Raw genomic sequence first — 19,561 nt, 5'->3', positions numbered from 1 at the left:
AAAAGGACATTTGTCCATTGGATTTTAAACCCAAACGCCTTAACCACTCGGCCATCCTGGTTGGGAATTTGTATTGACCACTTTAAGCTTCTATTTCATATGCATATTTTATGCTAACAAATCAAAATGAAAACCTAATTTTTAGTACTAGCAGTTGGGTTTGAACCCACAATGCCATTTGCCCATTGGTTTGAACAAGACTCTATTTTTTCTCTATTAACATTTGAATTGACAACTTTAAATTTGTATTTCACATGCATAATTTGTGTTTACAAATCAAAATGAAGGAGTTGGGTTTGAACCCACAATGACATTTGTCCATTGGTTGGGACAAGACTTTTTTTTCTTTTACTGCAACACGCACTCATATTTGAACATCGCTTTAAGTTGCCATTTCAAATGCACAACTAGTGCTTAAAAAGCTCAAAAGACTTAATTCGAGCCCCACTACCAGGAGTGGTGTTGAAACCAGACTTTTTTATTGCAACAGACCCCCACATTTGAACTTGCCCCTCTATGATGTACTTCAACTGTTTAATTTCTGCTTAAACTTCAAATGGAAAGGCCATTGTTATTACCAGGAGTGGGGTTTGAACCCAGGAGGACATTTGTCCATTGATTCTTAAGTCCAACTCCTTACCCACTCGGCCATCCTGGTTGGGACTGCACACCTACTTTTACTACACCACACCCTAACATTTGAATTGACCACTTTAAATTTCTATTTCATTTGCATAATTTGTGTTTACAAATCAAAATGAAGGAGTTGGGTTTGAACCCACAATGAAATTTTGTCAATTGGTTGGGACAAGACTTTTTTTTTCTTTTACTGCAACACGCACTCATATTTGAACATCGTTTTAAGTTGCCATTTCAAATGCACAACTAGTGCTTAAAAAGCTCAAAAGACTTAATTCGAGCCCCATTACCAGGAGTGGGGTTGAAACCAGACTTTTTTATTGCAACAAGCCCCCACATTTGAACTTGCCCCTCTATGATGTACTTCAACTTCTTAATTTCTGCTTAAACTTCAAATGGAAAGGCAATTGTCATTACCAGGAGTGGGGTTTGAACCCACGAGGACATTTGTCCATTGGATCTTAACGCCTTAACCACTCGGCCATCCTGGTTGGCTCTACATGCTTAGTTTTACTGCAGCAGACCCTAACATTTGAATTGACCACTTTAAGCTTCTATTTCATATGCGTAATTAGTGTTTACAAATCAAAATGAAGGAGTTGGGTTTGAACCCACAATGACATTTGTCCATTGGTTGGGACAAGACTTTTTTTTTTTTTTTACTGTAACACCCTCATATTTGAACATCGTTTTAAGTTGCCATTTCAAATGCATAACTAGTGCTTTAAAAGCTCGAAAGACTTAATTCGAGCACCACTCCTAGGAGTGGGGTTGAAACCAGACTTTTTTACTGCAAAAGACCCCAACATGTGAACTTGACCCTCTATGCTGTACTTCAATTTCTTAATTTCTGCTTAAACTTCAAATGTAAAGGCAATTGTTATTACCAGGAGTGGAGTTTGAACAAACAAGGACATTTGTCCATTGGATCTTAAGTCCAACGCCTTAACCACTCGGCCATCCTGGTTTGGACTGCACACTTACTTTTACTACAGCAGACCCTAACATTGGAATTGACCACTTTAATTTTCTATTTCATTTGCATAATTTGAGTTTACAAATCAAAATGAAGGAGTTGGGTTTGAACCCACAATGACATTTGTCCATTGGTTGGGACAAGACTTTTTTTTCTTTTACTGCAACACGCACTCATATTTGAACATCGTTATAAGTTGCCATTTCCAGGCAATTGTTATTACCAGGAGTGGGGTTTGAACCCACGAGGACATTTGTCCATTGGATCTTAAGTCCAACGCCTTAACCACTCGGCCATCCTGGTGGTGAATGCTCAATTACTTTTACTGCAACAGAGCCTAACATTTGAATTGACCACTTTAAGCTTCTATTTCATATGCATAATTTGTGTTTACAAATCAAAATGAAGGAGTTGGGTTTGAACCCACAATGACATTTGTCCATTGGTTGGGACAAGACTTTTTTTCTTTTACTGCCACACGCACTCATATTTGAACATCGTTTTAAGTTGCCATTTCAAATGCATAACTAGTGCTTAAAAAGCTCGAAAGACTACACTGAACTACCAGGAGTGGGGTTGAAAGCAGACTTTTTTTTTACTGCAACAGACGCCCACACTTGAACTTGCCCCTCTATGCTATACTTCAATTTCTAAATTTCTGCTTAAACTTCCAATTAAAAGCTAATTGTTTCATTACCAGGAATGGGGTTTTAACCCAAAAGGGCATTTGTCCATTGGATTTTAAACCCAAACGCCTTAACCACTCGGCCATCTCGGTTGGGAATATGTATTGACCACTTTAAGCTTCTATTTCATATCCATAATTTATGTTAACAAATCAAAATGAAAACCTAATTTTTAGTACTAGCAGTTGGGTTTGAACCCACAATGACATTTGCCCATTGGTTTGAACAAGACTCTATTTTTTCTCTATTAACATTTGAATTGACCACTTTAAACTTCTATTTCATATGCATAATTTGTGTTTACAAATCAAAATTAAGGAGTTGGGTTTGAACCCACAATGACATTTGTCCATTTGTTGGGACAAGACTTTTTTTTCTTCTACTGCAACACGCACTCATATTTGAACATCGTTTTAAGTTGCCATTTCAAATGCACAACTAGTGCTTAAAAAGCTCAAAAGACTTAATTCGAGCCCCATTACCAGGAGTGGGGTTGAAACCAGACTTTTTTATTGCAACAAACCCCCACATTTGAACTTGCCCCTCTATGATGTACTTCAACTTCTTAATTTCTGCTTAAACTTCAAATGGAAAGGCAATTGTCATTACCAGGAGTGGGGTTTGAACCCACGAGGACATTTGTCCATTGGATCTTAACGCCTTAACCACTCGGCCATCCTGGTTGGCGCTACGTGCTTAGTTTTACTGCAGCAGACCCTAACATTTGAATTGACCACTTTAAGCTTCTATTTCATATGCGTAATTAGTGTTTACAAATCAAAATGAAGGAGTTGGGTTTGAACCCACAATGACATTTGTCCATTGGTTGGGACAAGACTTTTTTTTTTTTTACTGCAACACGCCCTCATATTTGAACATCGTTTTAAGTTGCCATTTCAAATGCATAACTAGTGCTTAAAAAGCTCGAAAGACTTAATTCGAGCACCACTCCTAGGAGTGGGGTTGAAACCAGACTTTTTTACTGCAAAAGACCCCAACATGTGAACTTGACCCTCTATGCTGTACTTCAATTTCTTAATTTCTGCTTAAACTTCAAATGTAAAGGCAATTGTTATTACCAGGAGTGGAGTTTGAACAAACAAGGACATTTGTCCATTGGATCTTAAGTCCAACGCCTTAACCACTCGGCCATCCTGGTTTGGACTGCACACTTACTTTTACTACAGCAGACCCTAACATTGGAATTGACCACTTTAAATTTCTATTTCATTTGCATAATTTGAGTTTACAAATCAAAATGAAGGAGTTGGGTTTGAACCCACAATGACATTTGTCCATTGGTTGGGACAAGACTTTTTTTTCTTTTACTGCCACACGCACTCATATTTGAACATCGTTTTAAGTTGCCATTTCAAATGCATAACTAGTGCTTAAAAAGCTCGAAAGACTGAACTGAACTACCAGGAGTGGGGTTGAAAGCAGACTTTTTTTTTACTGCAACAGACGCCCACACTTGAACTTGCCCCTCTATGCTATACTTCAATTTCTAAATTTCTGCTTAAACTTCCAATTAAAAGCTAATTGTTTCATTAACAGGAATGGGGTTTTAACCCCAAAGGACATTTGTCCATTGGATTTTAAACCCAAACGCCTTAACCACTCGGCCATCTCGGTTGGGAATTTGTAGTGACCACTTTAAGCTTCTATTTCATATCCATAATTTATGTTAACAAATTAAAATGAAAACCTAATTTTTAGTACTAGCAGTTGGGTTTGAACCCACAATGACATTTGCCCATTGGTTTGAACAAGACTCTATTTTTTCTCTATTAACATTTGAATTGACCACTTTAAACTTCTATTTCATATGCATAATTTGTGTTTACAAATCAAAATGAAGGAGTTGGGTTTGAACCCACAATGACATTTGTCCATTTGTTGGGACAAGACTTTTTTTTCTTCTACTGCAACACGCACTCATATTTGATCATCGTTTTAAGTTGCCATTTCAAATGCACAACTAGTGCTTAAAAAGCTCGAAAGACTAAACTGAACTACCAGGAGTGGGGTTGAAAGCAGACTTTTTTTTTTACTGCAACAGATGCCCACACTTGAACTTGACCCTCTATGCTATACTTCAATTTCTAAATTTCTGCTTAAACTTCAAATGGAAAGGCAATTTTTATTACCAGGAGTGGGGTTTGAACCCACGAGAACATTTGTCCATTGGATCTTAACGCCTTAACCACTCAGCCATCCTGGTTGGGACTACACGCCTGCTTTTACTGCAGCAGACCCTAACATTTGAACTTGCCCCTCTATGATGTACTTCAACTGTTTAATTTCTGCTTAAACTTCAAAGGGAAAGGCAATTTTTATTACCAGGAGTGGGGTTTGAACCCACGAGAACATTTGTCCATTGGATCTTAACGCCTTAACCACTCAGCCATCCTGGTTGGCACTACACGCCTGCTTTTACTGCAGCAGACCCTAACATTTGAACTTGCCCCTCTATGATGTACTTCAACTGTTTAAACTTCAAAGGGAAAGGCAATTGTTATTACCAGGAGTGGGGTTTGAACCCACGAGGACATTTGTCCATTGGATCTTAAGTCCAACGCCTTAACCACTCGGCCATCCTGGTGGTGACTGCTCAATTACTTTTACTGCACCAGACCCTAACATTTGAATTGACCACTTTAAGCTTCTATTTCACATGCATAATTTGTGTTTACAAATCAAAATGAAGGAGTTGGGTTTGAACCCACAATGACATTTGTCCATTGGTTGGGACAAGACTTTTTTTTTTACTGCAACACACCCTCATATTTGTACATTGTTTTAAGTTGCCATTTCAAATACATAACTAGTGCTTAAAAAGCTCGAAATACTTAATTCGAGCCCCACTACAAGGAGTGGGGTTGAAACCAGATATTTTTCTATTGCAACAGACCCCCACATTTGAACTTGCCCCTCTATGATGTACTTCAACTGTTTAATTTCTGCTTAAACTTCAAAGGGAAAGGCAATTGTTATTACCAGGAGTGGGGTTTGACTTTTACTGCGTCACACCCTAACATTTGAATTGACCACTTTAAGCTTCTATTTCATATGCGTATTTTGTGTTTACAAATCAAAATGAAGGAGTTGGGTTTGAACCCACAATGACATTTGTCCATTGGTTGGGACAAGACTTTTTTTTTTTTTTTTGCAACACACCCTCTTATTTGAACATCGTTTTAAGTTGCCATTTCAAATGCATAACTAGTGCTTAAAAAGCTCGAAAGACTAAACTGAACTACCAGGAGTGAGGTTGAAAGCAGACTTTTTTTTTACTGCAACAGATGCCCACACTTGAACTTGCCCCTCTATGCTATACTTCAATTTCTAAATTTCTGCTTAAACTTCCAATTAAAACCTAATTGTTTTATTACCAGGAATGGGGTTTTAACCCAAAAGGACATTTGTCCATTGGATTTTAAACCCAAACGCCTTAACCACTCGGCCATCCTGGTTGGGAATTTGTATTGACCACTTTAAGCTTCTATTTCATATCCATAATTTATGTTAACAAATCAAAATGAAAACCTAATTTTTAGTACTAGCAGTTGGGTTTGAACCCACAATGCCATTTGCCCATTGGTTTGAACAAGACTCTATTTTTTCTCTATTAACATTTGAATTGACAACTTTAAATTTGTATTTCATATGCATAATTTGTGTTTACAAATCAAAATGAAGGAGTATCTCACATGACTCTGGGTCAGCCTGATTTTTCGAGCACCAGCTGGAAAAACCTGACCATTTCGAAGCGTAAAGGCGCCGAGTCGACGGGGCCCTGGCTTCAGATATAGTGCTTAAGACCTTCTCAGGAAGGTCTTTGGGTACCCGTTGAGGGGCCACACATGGAGGGCCCATAAATCGGGTCTCGGATGCCACAATGTCCCGTTCGCCTGTGTGAGGAGGTCTTTCCTCAGTGGGACAGGCCATGGGATTGTGTCCGATAACTGAACCAGTTCCGGGAACCACGGTCTGGTTTTCCAGAGAGGGGCCACCAGAAGGACTGGGCACCCGCTCTCTCTGACCCGTTTGATGACTTGTGGAATCATCGAGACGGGGGGAAAGGCATAAAGGGGACGGTTGGGCCAGACATGGGCCAGCGCGTCCCTGTCCTTCGAGAAGAACAATTTGCAGTGGGTGTTGATTCTCGAGGCGAACAGGTCGACTTCGGCCTCGCCAAACACCTTCCATATCAGACTGACCGTCTGTGGGTTCAGGGACCACTCGCCGAGGGGAGTGTTGCCCCGTGAAAGCATATCCGCGCCCACATTCTGGATGCCCGGTATATGCGCTGCTCTCAGAGAGCTCAGGTTGGTTTGTGCCCATAAGAGGAGGTCTCTCGCCATCGCATGCAGGTTTCCTGACCTGATGCCCCCCTGGCGATTTATGTAGGCCACCCCTGATATATTGTCTGTGCGGACTAAAACGTGGTGACCCCTGAGGTTCGACAGAAATGCTTTCAGGGCCAATCCAACTGCTTTCATCTCCAGACAGTTGATATGTAAGCTCTGCTCCGTGCTCGACCAGAGGCCGGATGCAGGCATGCCCTCGTGCAGCGCTCCCCAACCCAGGTTGGACGCATCTGTAAGAACCATTTTCCTTCTGGAAATTGTTCCCATTGTCACCCCCTCGTGGTACCAGTTCTGCGCTCGCCAGGGAATCAGGGTTCTTAAACAACCGTGATTTACCATAACGCGCAAGTTGCCTGACTGCCATGCGTGAGTTGGCACACGTCGTTTTAGCCAATGCTGCAGCGGGCGCATGCGCAGTAATCCCAAGCGGAGTACTGGCGATGCTGCTGCCATGAGACCAAGCAGTTTCTGAAATTTCTTCAGTGGCGCGTGCTCGCGCGCTCTGAAAGTGCCTGTAAGCACTCGCACTGAGAGCGCGCGCTCTGGTGTGAGTCGCGCTGTCATCGCTCTCGAGTCTAAAACTGTACCCAGAAAGATCACACTCTGGCTGGGGGTTAGTTTGCTTTTTGAAACATTGATTGTGAAACCCAGGCATTTTAGATGGCTGAGAATCAAATCCCTGTGAGCTAATAGCTCGGTTCTCGACTGTGCCAGCACCAGCCAGTCGTCGAGATAATTTAACACACGCACTCCCTGATGTCTCAGAGGAGAAAGCGCTGCATCCACACACTTCGTGAATGTACGGGGTGCTAACGATAGACCGAACGGCAGAACGGTGTATTGATAAGCTTGGCCCTCGAAGGCGAATCTCAAGAATGGCCTGTGACGAGGGTTTATCTGAATGTGAAAGTAAGCGTCTTTCAGATCCATTGTGACAAACCAATCCCCCGTGCGCACTTGCGCGAGGATATGTTTGATAGTTAACATTTTGAACGGCCGTCTCATGAGAGCTTTGCTCAAATGTCTCAAATCTAGAATGGGTCTGAGACCGCCGTCTTTTTTCGGAATCAGAAAATAGCGGCTGTAAAAACCCATGTGTTATAGCGCGGGGGGGACTAATTCTATCGCCCCTTTTGCTAATAGATTCTGTACTTCGGTGCGAAGCACGTGACCCACGTTGCTTCTCACCGAAGTCTCGAGAACCGCCTGAAATTTCGGGGGTCTGCGAGCGAATTGGAGCGAGTAACCTCGCTTTGTAGTGTTTATGACCCAACTCGACACACCGGGGATAGCTTGCCAGGCTAGAACACGTGTGGCTAGGGCTTGACACACTGACTGGGGCTGGTCGCCTAATGTAGGGGGACCGGATACCCTTATCATGTGATTTGTGCATACATTGAGTATTGGACTGACTGTACAAGCATTCGCGTGTGGGGAAGTCAGTGTTACAACAGGGGAGGGGCCGCCTAGTGAAGGGGGACCTGATACCCTTATATTGTGATTTGTGCACACATTGAGTATTGGACTGACTGTACAAGCATTTGCGTGTAGGGAAGGCAGTATTATAACGGGGGAGGGGCCGCCTGATGAAGGGGGACCGTGAACCCACGTGTTGTGTTTGTGAAACATACTCTTTTTGTGCTTTATATGATTCGCCGTGAAAACGGCGTTTGTTTGCAAGAACGCGCTTACTGTTGCGGGCCTGTTTGCAGTAATAAAATCCCCAGCCACCTGAACTGAACAAGGGGCTGTGGGAAGTTTTGTTGACTTCTTCGAGGGTGGTCCGGCGAGTGCGGGACCCGTGCCCTCTCTCTTTCCCCTGCATGCTAGGACGACTTTGGCGGCGCTGTGTGAGGCGCGGCGCTTGGTCTGGGGCCTTGGCGTCGGGGAAGCGGGAAGCGCTTGGTTGCTCTCGGCTGGCGCTGGGCATCAGTCGCAGGGCGGGGCTGAGAGGCCTGCTTCGTGGGCTTTGTTGGCCGAGGCGTCGGCGGGGCTAGCTTGTGAGCACTTGACGCCGAGCTAGAGCGCTTAGGCAGGAAGTGACGCATGGCCTGGGACGCTTTCTGTGCCTCGGTGTATCTTTCTGAGAACCTCTTCACTGCCGGGCCGAAGAGGCCGGTGCTGGATACTGGGGCGTCGAGGAACTTTGTTCTCTCCGCGTCCTTAATGTCAGTGAGGGTAAGCCAGAGGTGGCGCTTGAGCACTACCAAACTCGCCATATTCCTCCCGATAGCCTGCGCTGTGGCCTTAGTAGCTCTCAGGGCCAGGTCTGTGGCGCTCCGAAGGTCCCGAAAAGCCTCAGGGTCCGGGCCAGCCTCGTCCATAGACCGGAGGAGTTTGGCCTGGTAAACCTGCAGCACGGCCATCGTGTGCAGGGCCGATGCAGTCTGACCGGAGGCGGAATACGCGCGTCCGGCGAGGGCTGAAGTGCTACGGCACGGCTTGTTGGGATGCACAGCTCTAGTTCGCCAGCTAGCAGCTGTGTTCGGGCAGAGATGAGCGGCCAACGCCTCTTCGAGGGGCGGCAACGACTCATAGCCTTTTTCCGCTGCTCCGTCCACGGAGGAGAGCGTCGCGAAAACTGCGGGGCCTCGTGTAGAATAAGGAGTGCGCCAGGCCTTGGTAAGCTCCTCGTGTACCTCAGGAAAAAATGGCGCTGGCTTGTGACGAGGGGCCTGTTGGTGCCCTGGCAGAAACCAGCCATCCAGCCGACTTCGAGGGGGTTCAGCGGGCGCGGCCCACTCGAGCTCGAGGTCCGCTACGGCCTGCGTCAGGATCCGAAGCATTTCCGCGTCGGAGTTAGTCCTGGTAGCTGAGGCGTTGGGCGTCGGCTGGGAAGCCATGACGGGGTCGAAAGAGCCCGGCCATTCTTCCTCAGACGCAGCGATAGACAGGCTGTCGTCGTGCTCGCTAGGCCCGCCGAAGGAGACAAGGCCCGCCACGTGGGGGGGGCACTGATCTCTTTCGAACAGGACCGGAGATGAACGGGTTGGAGAGAGTGAGGCACGCGGGGACGAGGCCGGCGTGCGTTCACTAACATCCATGTTCTCCGGCTGCCGTTGGCCGCGGCGCTTCTTCTTCCTTGGCTGAAGTAGGGCCGGAAAAGGAAGCGCGGGAGAGGCGGCGTCGCCGTCACGGGAGAGGGCTAGCCGAGTTCGCAGCACGGAGATAGGCATGCTCTCGCAGGCCGCACATCCGCCGGCAGACAGTGCATTCTCCGCGTGGTGAAGTCCCAGGCATGGAATGCAGCTAGCGTGTTCGTCGGCCTCGTGCAGCTTGCATCCGCACGTGGCGCAGGTCTTAACATGAGGCATTTGAACAACGCTCGTACAAATAATACAACAATTAGCAATGAAAAGGATATCGGCGGATAGCCACAGGAGAGACGGCGTCAGGAGAAACACGGTGAAATGTGTCGTCTGATGAACTGTAGTTGGCTCAGGCTGAAGGCTTGTTCGACGGCGAAGGCTCAATAAATGGTCAGAGACGTGAAGTTTGTCGCTGAAGGAGTAAAATCTGCTATAATGGCGAATTCGGGGGCTATTATAGACTGAGGTCACGCCCCCTCGCCCGCGCCATTGGATGTGCAGTTGCCGCAGCGCAGCCTATGAGCGAGCCAGACGCTCATGTTCTAGCTGTGCAGCTGCAAATGCGCTTTACATAAAGGCTTCAGTAAATCGAGGAAAAGGAGTTTCCCCACTGCGTATAGCTACGCAATACGAAGTGACCGTTCGAAAGGGAACTCATTTTTAGTACTAGCAGTTGGGTTTGAACCCACAATGACATTTGCCCATTGGTTTGAACAAGACTCTATTTTTTCTCTATTAACATTTGAATTGACCACTTTAAACTCAACCCAGGCTCATTGGAAATACGTTACTCTGCCTACGTTTTTGCAAAACCTGAAATACGTACCTCCAGGTACGTTTCCCTGCACTTTTCGAGTGAAAAGTCGACTAGAGGCGCTAAGTGGTATCATTTTTTCTCCGTTCCAGATGGTTAAATAAAGGTTATAAAAATGACAATACCAGTAATGTTCAGACTTCTCAGTAGCCCTATACACTCATTTTAATATAAATTAGCAATTTTTTCCACGCTTTTGAGGTGCCACACAGCCAAGTCTCATGGCAGTTCGTGATATGGTCACCTCATTTAATCTACTGGTTCGTGATACTGACACGTTTATTATGTTATTTTCGTGATATCAGCATTTTTATTTATTTATTTTATTTATTTTTTTACTAATGTAATGCACGATTCTTTCTGCCAGTCTGGCTGGAGCAGAGAAAGCTGTTTAATCGACATTTATTCACGATATCGTATCATGTTTATATATGTATTTCTTTTAATGTTATTATTTCGGTCTTATTGCCAGGGAAGCTGGACTGCTTTGCTGTTTATTGATTTAAAAAAAAAATTATAAACGACTACGCGAATTTTATCAGTAGGAAATCGCGTTGAAGAAGTCTCCTTCCGAACACATCGCGATATTTGGCATCAGTTCATGTGTGCCAAATGTTGGTAAGTAGCAAAATACACTGTCCTAATAATGTTTGATATAATGTCTTTTCTGATGGTCGAAATGAATCGGATTAGCTCATGTTCAGTCACTGCATTATCTGTCATCTCCACGGAGGCTTTGCGTTTCATTGCTTTCTAATTCAAAACAAGGTGATTACTATCTGTCACGTGACGTGCTACAGGCCTAGACCTTCTATTAGTTAATAATATTCAAATTAGGTTTAAAGTAAGTTAGTACAATTAGTTCCTAAGTGGTATTTGTAGTAGAATCACAGTAAAAACAACACTTACCTTGCTTTTACCACAGTAACCTTAGTTTTACTGTGATAGGTGTGGTACAAGGACAGTAACCACAGAACTTACCATGCTTTTACCATATTATTTGTAGTTTTAATGTGATATTTGTTGTAAATCCATATTAACCACAACACTTACCATACTTTTACCACATTATTTGTAGTTTTAATGTGATATTTGTTGTAAATGCATATTAACCACAACACTTACCATACTTTTACCACATTATTTGTAGTTTTAATGTGATTTTTGTTGTAAATGCATATTAACCACAACACTTACCATGCTTTTACCACATTATTTGTAGTTTTAATGTGATATTTGTTGTAAATGCATATTAACCACAACACTTACCATGCTTTTACCACATTATTTGTAGTTTTAATGTGATATTTGTTGTAAATGCACAGTAACCACAACACTTACCATGCGTTTAACACCGTAACCTTAGTTTTACTGTGATAGGTGTGGTAAAATGACAGTAACCACAAAACTGTCCGTGCTTTTACCTCAGTATTGGTAGTTTTAAAGTGATATTTGTTGTAAATGCATATTAATCACAACACTTGTCATTCTTTTAATGCCTAATAATGTAACAAGAAATATTTGTAAGGTAAATCAGTAATTTTTCCATTAAATAATCCGATATATTTTATATAATGATATTTTCTTTTCTCTTTTTTTCAGCTGAAAAGACCAAAAGGGCCTTTCGGACTCAGTCAGCTCATTATTGTTTGAGGAGAAGTAAACGGGAGACGAAAAGCTACAAAGGCAAATATTCGCAATGGTATGTATATGTTGGTTTTAACCCTAAATCAAACATTTTATCAAGCATTTGTTGTTTCTTAAACCTTCTTACAAAACCCAAAGCCCAATCAGTACAAACATAGTCTCTAAGTCTTAATAATTCACAAGATTTAACAAGTTGTCAAATTCGTACAATACTTGTACATAATCATGCAGCTTTTACTCCTAGTGCTGTCAATGGCTAGTGCCTCAATTCCTGTATATATTTATCTCCATATTTGTAAATCAGTTGCACACCTTCTTGGAAAGTAGTCGGACGTCCCATACACTATCAAAAAAGTTTATATTAATTGCATTGTGTTCATTAAAATTATTACAATTTGGATCCTGTCTGTTGATATTCCAATGATACATGATGTCTCTCCACAACTCATAACCTTCCTCTGTTTGCAAGAGTGGAAAAGCTAATCTGACTTGTCACATGACATCAGATACTCGATTATTTTGTTGTAATCAGATCAATTACACTGCTGATAACTGTCCCATTTGCATGTAAATCATTTTGTTGTTTTTTTACATGTTATCATGTAACATATTATATCATGTTATCATAATCACGTTTTTAAGTTTATATGATTATTGCATGCTATTAAAGACATACTTTTATTCATAGAAATGCTAACATATCAGTGAACGTATTACATAAAAATGCTTTTAATATATAATTATGCAACACTCCTTACATCAAACAAATCCTACAGTTATAAATAAACTGACTACTTGCAAGTAATGTATTAAAATGACCTTCCTTTCTGTTTTGCAGGATTATCTTGTTTAAAGCTCTACAATATCAAACTCAACAGCTCTTTTAGGAACCAACCCTCACAAGATCTACTAGTGAGTTGCAGCAAATCTTGCCGTGATCAGCCCTTCCCAGGTAAAGTTTCTACAATATTTCAATCAGTATTTACTTATCAAATGTTCTCCCCTGAATCGTATGGTAAATTAACTTAATTATAATTAACTGTGTTAATTGGTATGTTTCAAGAACAATAGTAATTGCACATAGAGTAAGTGGAGACTTTCTTGTTTTACAGCAGAGAAGGTAGACCAGTCCTTATATCAACGCAAGCTAATCTAATAAGTCCTTTGTTTCGGGTGAGGAAGAAACATCTGGTGCCCAAAGAAGACAGAAAGGTGCATAAGTCCATTGGTATGTCTTGTATTTAAACAAAGCTGTGTATTACATAATTTGATCTTGACAATTTTACATTTTACAGATTATCACTCGATTTTTATATGGGTTTTTCTTCAGTACATAGCTTATATTATGTGCTGCAATATATATATATATATATATATATATATATATATATATATATATATATATATATATATATATATATGTATATATATAATACTTCAATGTGTATATTATATAATGTACTGACTGCTGCTTTGTACATTTAAATAAGGAACAGGCAACTCTGGCCCTTTTGCGTTCTCCTTTTTGAGGTGGAGAGTTTACCTCCAACCCTAATTGAGCACATCTGAAAATTTTAACCAAAGTCTTCAGGTTTACTTGTAGACAATAGGCAGGAGGGTTTGAGGTTGGAGCTAAATATGCAGGACTGTGGACGCTGAGGGCCAGAGTAGCCTATCACTGCTTTAAATAAAGCTACACTGTGTCATTTTTTATGTTGATTCTTTGCAAAAAAAAAAAAACACTTTGTTCTTTCAAAATTATATGTGCTCATTCATGTGTAATTACTTCCACCAACTAATCAAGTACTCTCGTAAGTGTAGAATCTGCCATTCAGAATACATATGAGCGAGTCGCTCGAATGGTGGCAGCCATGTTGCGCCTCCATCTTGAAAATACATTAGCCAAAGAGGGACATACCTGGAAATTCAAACTTCGCCTTTCGCGCCTTTACTTAGTGGCACCATGACGAATGCGAGGGGGAGATTACTCATAATAATACGGCCACAGTAGGAGTTAAAACGACCTCGGAATGGGAGGGGCTGGAAAGTAATATTCAGTTGGTAGTCTTATACAATTTCACCGCTATATGGGAGAAAATCTTACACAATGTAGCTTTAAATAACGCAGAGCATAAGCTGACCTGACTGTCCATTAAACAGTTTAATTTGAATTGTTTGTGTTTTTTGTTTTACTTTCAGACCAGAACTGGAGAACGCCTGACGATGAGATGTTGAGATTTCTTCCTCTGAGAAAGATCTACACCACATCAGTGATCACATCTTCTTCTCATCAGTTTTACTGTAGTGCACAACTGAACAAACTGTTTAGATGAGGAAGAAGATCACGAACACGATAGAGACGTACAGGGAAGAGCAAGAAACCAGTTTAGCTGTGATAATGAATTATTTTGTTCCAACACAAAATACATGTGGCTTCAGCAGCTGTGAATGGATTAATTTGATGTTAATGTATTTTTGAAGGCTCATTGTTATTTATCTTGAATCTCATTTGCTTTATGCTACTTTATCAACTTTATGTTGTGTCCTCAAATAAAGTGTTGTGTAATAAAGTATGGTGAATATTGTGTATTGAAAGTGAAATTTGAGAAATTTGAATTTCTCATTTATTTAGTTTAGTTCATAATTTAAAAACAACTAAATATAATTAATTACCATAATTAGTTTACTTAGGACATAAACATTTTGTTGTGGTTAATGATATTTGGGACAACAATGCAGCAAAAGTTGCACATACTTGCATTTATGCCAGTTTTCAGTGAAATAAAGAGAAGGTGTGTGAATAACAAGAGGCTGCAGTGGGCTATCTTGCTACAAACACTTAAAAGTATAATTGAAGATGATCCATGTTGATCATTCTAGTACATCTACTACTGCATTTAAAATGAAAGCATAGACATTACTGATGTCAGGCAAATAATCAACAGTCAGATGGGGTGAAAAGGATATTTTAGCACTGTTTTGTTGTTTTACTGAATGGTGCATTATCCTTGTGATATAGTAATAGTTCAATATCTAAAATCTGTGTAGACTGTACTGCCCGTCCACCCTCAGGGGCCCAGCAACGGCCCCCAGAAGAGCAAAAGAAAGCACATTTCAAATGGCTGTAACTCAAAGTCCGGTTAGTGTATCAAAGAGACAATATGAAGGACAACTGCTTATGCTATGTTTACTAAATAATGTTGGGCACAGTTTTCAGACATATATGGCAAGCTGGCATAAAGGTTATTTTAAAAGTACTCACAGTAAAATATCAAATTGCAACCTATCCCTCATATATATCATAAAGGTTTGCACAATTAACAAATTTAGATATCCAGTTGCCCATTAAAAATATTATTTATTTAACATTTACTGTTTCATTACTAAACGTTTTAAACTACATTACCCACATATCTCTGTCATTATATCAATGGAACAGGAAACATTGTGCTGTAGTTCATTGAAATGTGCAGACATGCTTAGGGTTAGGGTTGGGATCTCGGTAAAAGAGAAATTTCTCACAACATAGAGACACTTTCTAGTTACCTTAATGTATAACTAATGTGATAATAACACCAAAACATACTTTGTAACATGAAGCGCTGTTTTATATGGATTAAAAGATAGTCCAATCACAGCGAGTTCTGCGATAAAGTCACAGCCAATAACAACCCAGCTGAACAGATGCGTCACACTTACTTGCCCAATTATGGTAAATGATGACAGATCTCTTCTGGTTCCGGCTGCAGGGATAGATTCCTTAAATATTTAATATTTGGGCTGTTAAATATGTATTGATTCTAATTAAATTATAAAACTCACATTTAAAAACAAAAAGACTCCTTTGTGTGGTTACCATCCAAAAACGTTGGATTCATATGATCATGACACACATTTGCTTACTTGATTAGACTGATGCATACATTTGAAAGAGAAAGCAATGGCACAATGGCAGGGTAGTTTGCAGTTTTTTTTTTTAATTAAAGATAATTGCATGTACTAAAGTGCTTCTAACATTTACAGTGTATGTATAGTATATCAAGTATATTATATAACAAAATGTAACAAAAGCATAATGAATGCACACAATTTTTAAAGCAAATTCCAATATTTAATGTCAAACTGTTTAAAGACAAATGTAGTGCCAAAACTACTGCACAACAGAATAAAAATCAGTTAATTGTAAACAAAACATAAAATCCAGATACAGGGGCAATCTATTATGGTGACACATACAGTTACTTTAAAAATATCGCTTATGAAGTTATATTTTTACAAACCACGAGTTGAAATTCAACTTTGTTATGTGAAAATATATTTGTTTCTTCCCTTTAAAGAACAAATAGGTGAAAACTTAAGCACAACATTTTACATTCTCAACTTTAATTCTATATCCTTGTGATTATTGGTCACTTTTATTGTAACTAAATGAAAGGAAATCTAAAATAGTTAATTATTATAAATGTCAGCAAGAAAATGCTTCTATAAAATACATTCACAGGTAGGCCTGTATTACAATTACATTAACCAGGTAGTCATCCAATGATAACATAGATGTAGTTATGGTGGATAAATAGTGACCACTGTAATTAAAGATTTAATGAAGCTACATGTAAGACATTAAGTCCATCTAAATGTAAAGGTAACAAACTCACAGAATAATGTCCAGTTGTCAAGTGTGTCATTTTTTGAAATACTCTTTCAGCACCAAACAGAACTCCATAAATATTGCTTGTTTCAAAAGGTTTTCCTGAACACTCTCAATATCTTCAATTGTTCGGACAAACACCGGCTATATACACTTGCAGAAATATACATTTGACTATTTCATCATGAAGTCGCTGCATGACTAGAACTAATGGATGTCAATGAATATGTCCTTTACCAAAACTCCTGAAGAGCACTGACGCTTATTTGATAAAGGCATTAGGCAGACCTCAAGTACAGTTTATGAAGATGAAAAACAAAATTCTTTAACAATATGGAAAAAGATAAATGACTATTTTAAATAATGGTTCTGCATATATCAGAGATCATAAGAGTGGGACTCCACATGCAGACTTTCAGAATCTGTGACAGAGCAAAGGGAGCACCTCGCTGGACACATCCTACGCATGCCCAAACTACACAACAGAAAAACAGTTATGAAGTGGACACCACTAGGAGGATGCAGGAGACAGGGAAGACCAAGGAAGACATGGAGACAGATGTTTCACGAACAACTGAAGAATGTCAGTGTCCCCTGGGAAGATGAGGAGAACTGGTCCATGGATTGAATACGTTGGAGGACACTTGTTGCCCAATGTGCCCAGCACAGGACTTGATGATGCTGTTGTGAGTTTATCCATAACTGTGGGATATTTTTCTGTAAGGAGTATTGCATAATTAAATGTTAAATGCATTTATGTAATAAGCTCACTGATATGTGGTCATTTCTATGAAAACAAGCATGTCTTTAATAGCAAGCAATAATCATATAAACTTGTTTAAAAATAACACGATTTACATGCAAACTGGACAGTTATCAGCAGTGTAACTGATCTGATTACGACAAAATAATCGAGTATATGATGTCATGTGTCTGATGTCATCTGAAGTCAAATTAGCTTTTCCACTCTTGCAAACAGAGGAAGGTTATGAGTTGTGGAGAGACATCATGTATCATTGGAACATCAACAGACAGGATCCAAATTGTAATAATTTTAATGAATACAATTCAATTAATATAAACTTTTTTGATAGTGTATGGGACGTCCGACTACTTTCCAAGAAGGGGCGCAACTGATTTACAAATATGGAGATAAATATGTACAGGAATTAAGGCACTAGCCATTGACAGCACTAGGAGTAAAAGCTGCATGATTATGTACAAGTATTGTATGAATTTGACAACTTGTTAAATCTTGTGAATTATTAAGACTTAGAGACTATGTTTGTACTGATTGGGCTTTGGGTTTGGGCTAAGAAAAGGTTTAAGAAACAACAAATGCTTGATAAAATGTTTGATTTAGGGTTAAAACCAACATATACATACCATTGCGAATATTTGCCTTTGTAGCTTTTCGTCTCCCGTTTACTTCTCCTCAAACAATAATGAGCTGACTGAGTCCGAAAGGCCCTTTTGGTCTTTTCAGCTGAAAAAAAGAGAAAAGAAAATATCTTTATGTAAAATATATCGGATTATTTAATGGAAAAATTACTGATTTAACTTACAAATATTTCTTGTTACATTATTTGCCATTAAAAGCATGATAAGTGTTGTGATTAATATGCATTTACAACAAATATCACTTTAAAACTTCTAATACTGAGGTAAAAGCACGGACAGTTTTGTTACTGTCCTTTTACCACACCTATCACAGTAAAACTAAGGTTACTGTGGTAAAAGCATGGTAAGTGTTGTGGTTACTGTGCATTTACAACAAATATCACATTAAAACTACAAATAATGTGGTAAAAGCATGGTAAGTGTTGTGGTTAATATGCATTTACAACAAATATCACATTAAAACTACAAATAATGTGGTGAAAGCATGGTAAATGTTGTGGTTAATATGCATTTACAACAAATATCACATTAAAACTACAAATAATATGGTAAAAGCATGGTAAGTGTTGTGGTTACTGTGCATTTACAACAAATATCACATTAAAACTACAAATAATGTGGTGAAAGCATGGTAAATGTTGTGGTTATTATGCATTTACAACAAATATCACATTAAAACTACAAATAATGTGGTAAAAGCATGGTAAGTTCTGTGGTTACTGTCCTTGTACCACACCTATCACAGTAAAACTAAGGTTACTGTGGTAAAAGCAAGGTAAGTGTTGTTTTTACTGTGATTCTACTACAAATACCACTTTGGAACTAATTGTACTAACTTACTTTAAACCTAATTTTAATATTATTAACTGATAGAAGGTCTAGGCCTATAGCACGTCACTTGACAGATAGTGTTTAATCACCTTGTTTTGAATTAGAAAGCAATGAAACGCAAAGCCTCCGTGGAGATGACAGATAATGCAGTGACTGAACATGAGCTAATCTGATTCATTTCGACCATCAGAAAAGACATTATATCAAACATTATTAGGACAGTGTATTTTGCTACTTACCAACATCTGGCACACATGATCTGATGCCAAATATCGCGATGTGTTCGGAAGGAGACTTCTTCAACGTGATTTCCTACTGATAAAATTCGTGTAGTCGTTTATACTTTTTTTTTTTTAAATCAATAAACAGCAAAGCAGCCCAGCTTCCCTGGCAATAAGACCGAAATAATAACATTAAAAGAAATACATATATAAGCCTAAACATGATAAGATATCGT

The 19,561-nt window shown here is 39.9% G+C and overlaps 2 non-coding genes across 2 annotated transcripts; both read right to left on the bottom strand.

The window, feature by feature from the left end:
- Window positions 1-1,835: 1,835 nt before the first annotated feature.
- Window positions 1,836-1,918, bottom strand: trnal-uaa (transfer RNA leucine (anticodon UAA)). Its single transcript has one exon. It is a non-coding gene; the product is annotated as a tRNA-Leu (tRNA).
- Window positions 1,919-4,823: 2,905 nt separating this feature from the next.
- trnal-uaa (transfer RNA leucine (anticodon UAA)) lies at window positions 4,824-4,906 on the bottom strand. Its single transcript has one exon. It is a non-coding gene; the product is annotated as a tRNA-Leu (tRNA).
- Window positions 4,907-19,561: the final 14,655 nt, after the last annotated feature.

This window comes from Siphateles boraxobius, unplaced genomic scaffold (genome assembly GCF_051911475.1).
Source record: "Siphateles boraxobius isolate OS27281-9 unplaced genomic scaffold, OSU_SipBor_1 12, whole genome shotgun sequence".
Taxonomy (NCBI): Eukaryota; Metazoa; Chordata; class Actinopteri; order Cypriniformes; family Leuciscidae; genus Siphateles; species Siphateles boraxobius.
Note: the sequence above shows the minus strand (reverse complement) of the source record. Positions and strands in the feature narration are given on the sequence as shown.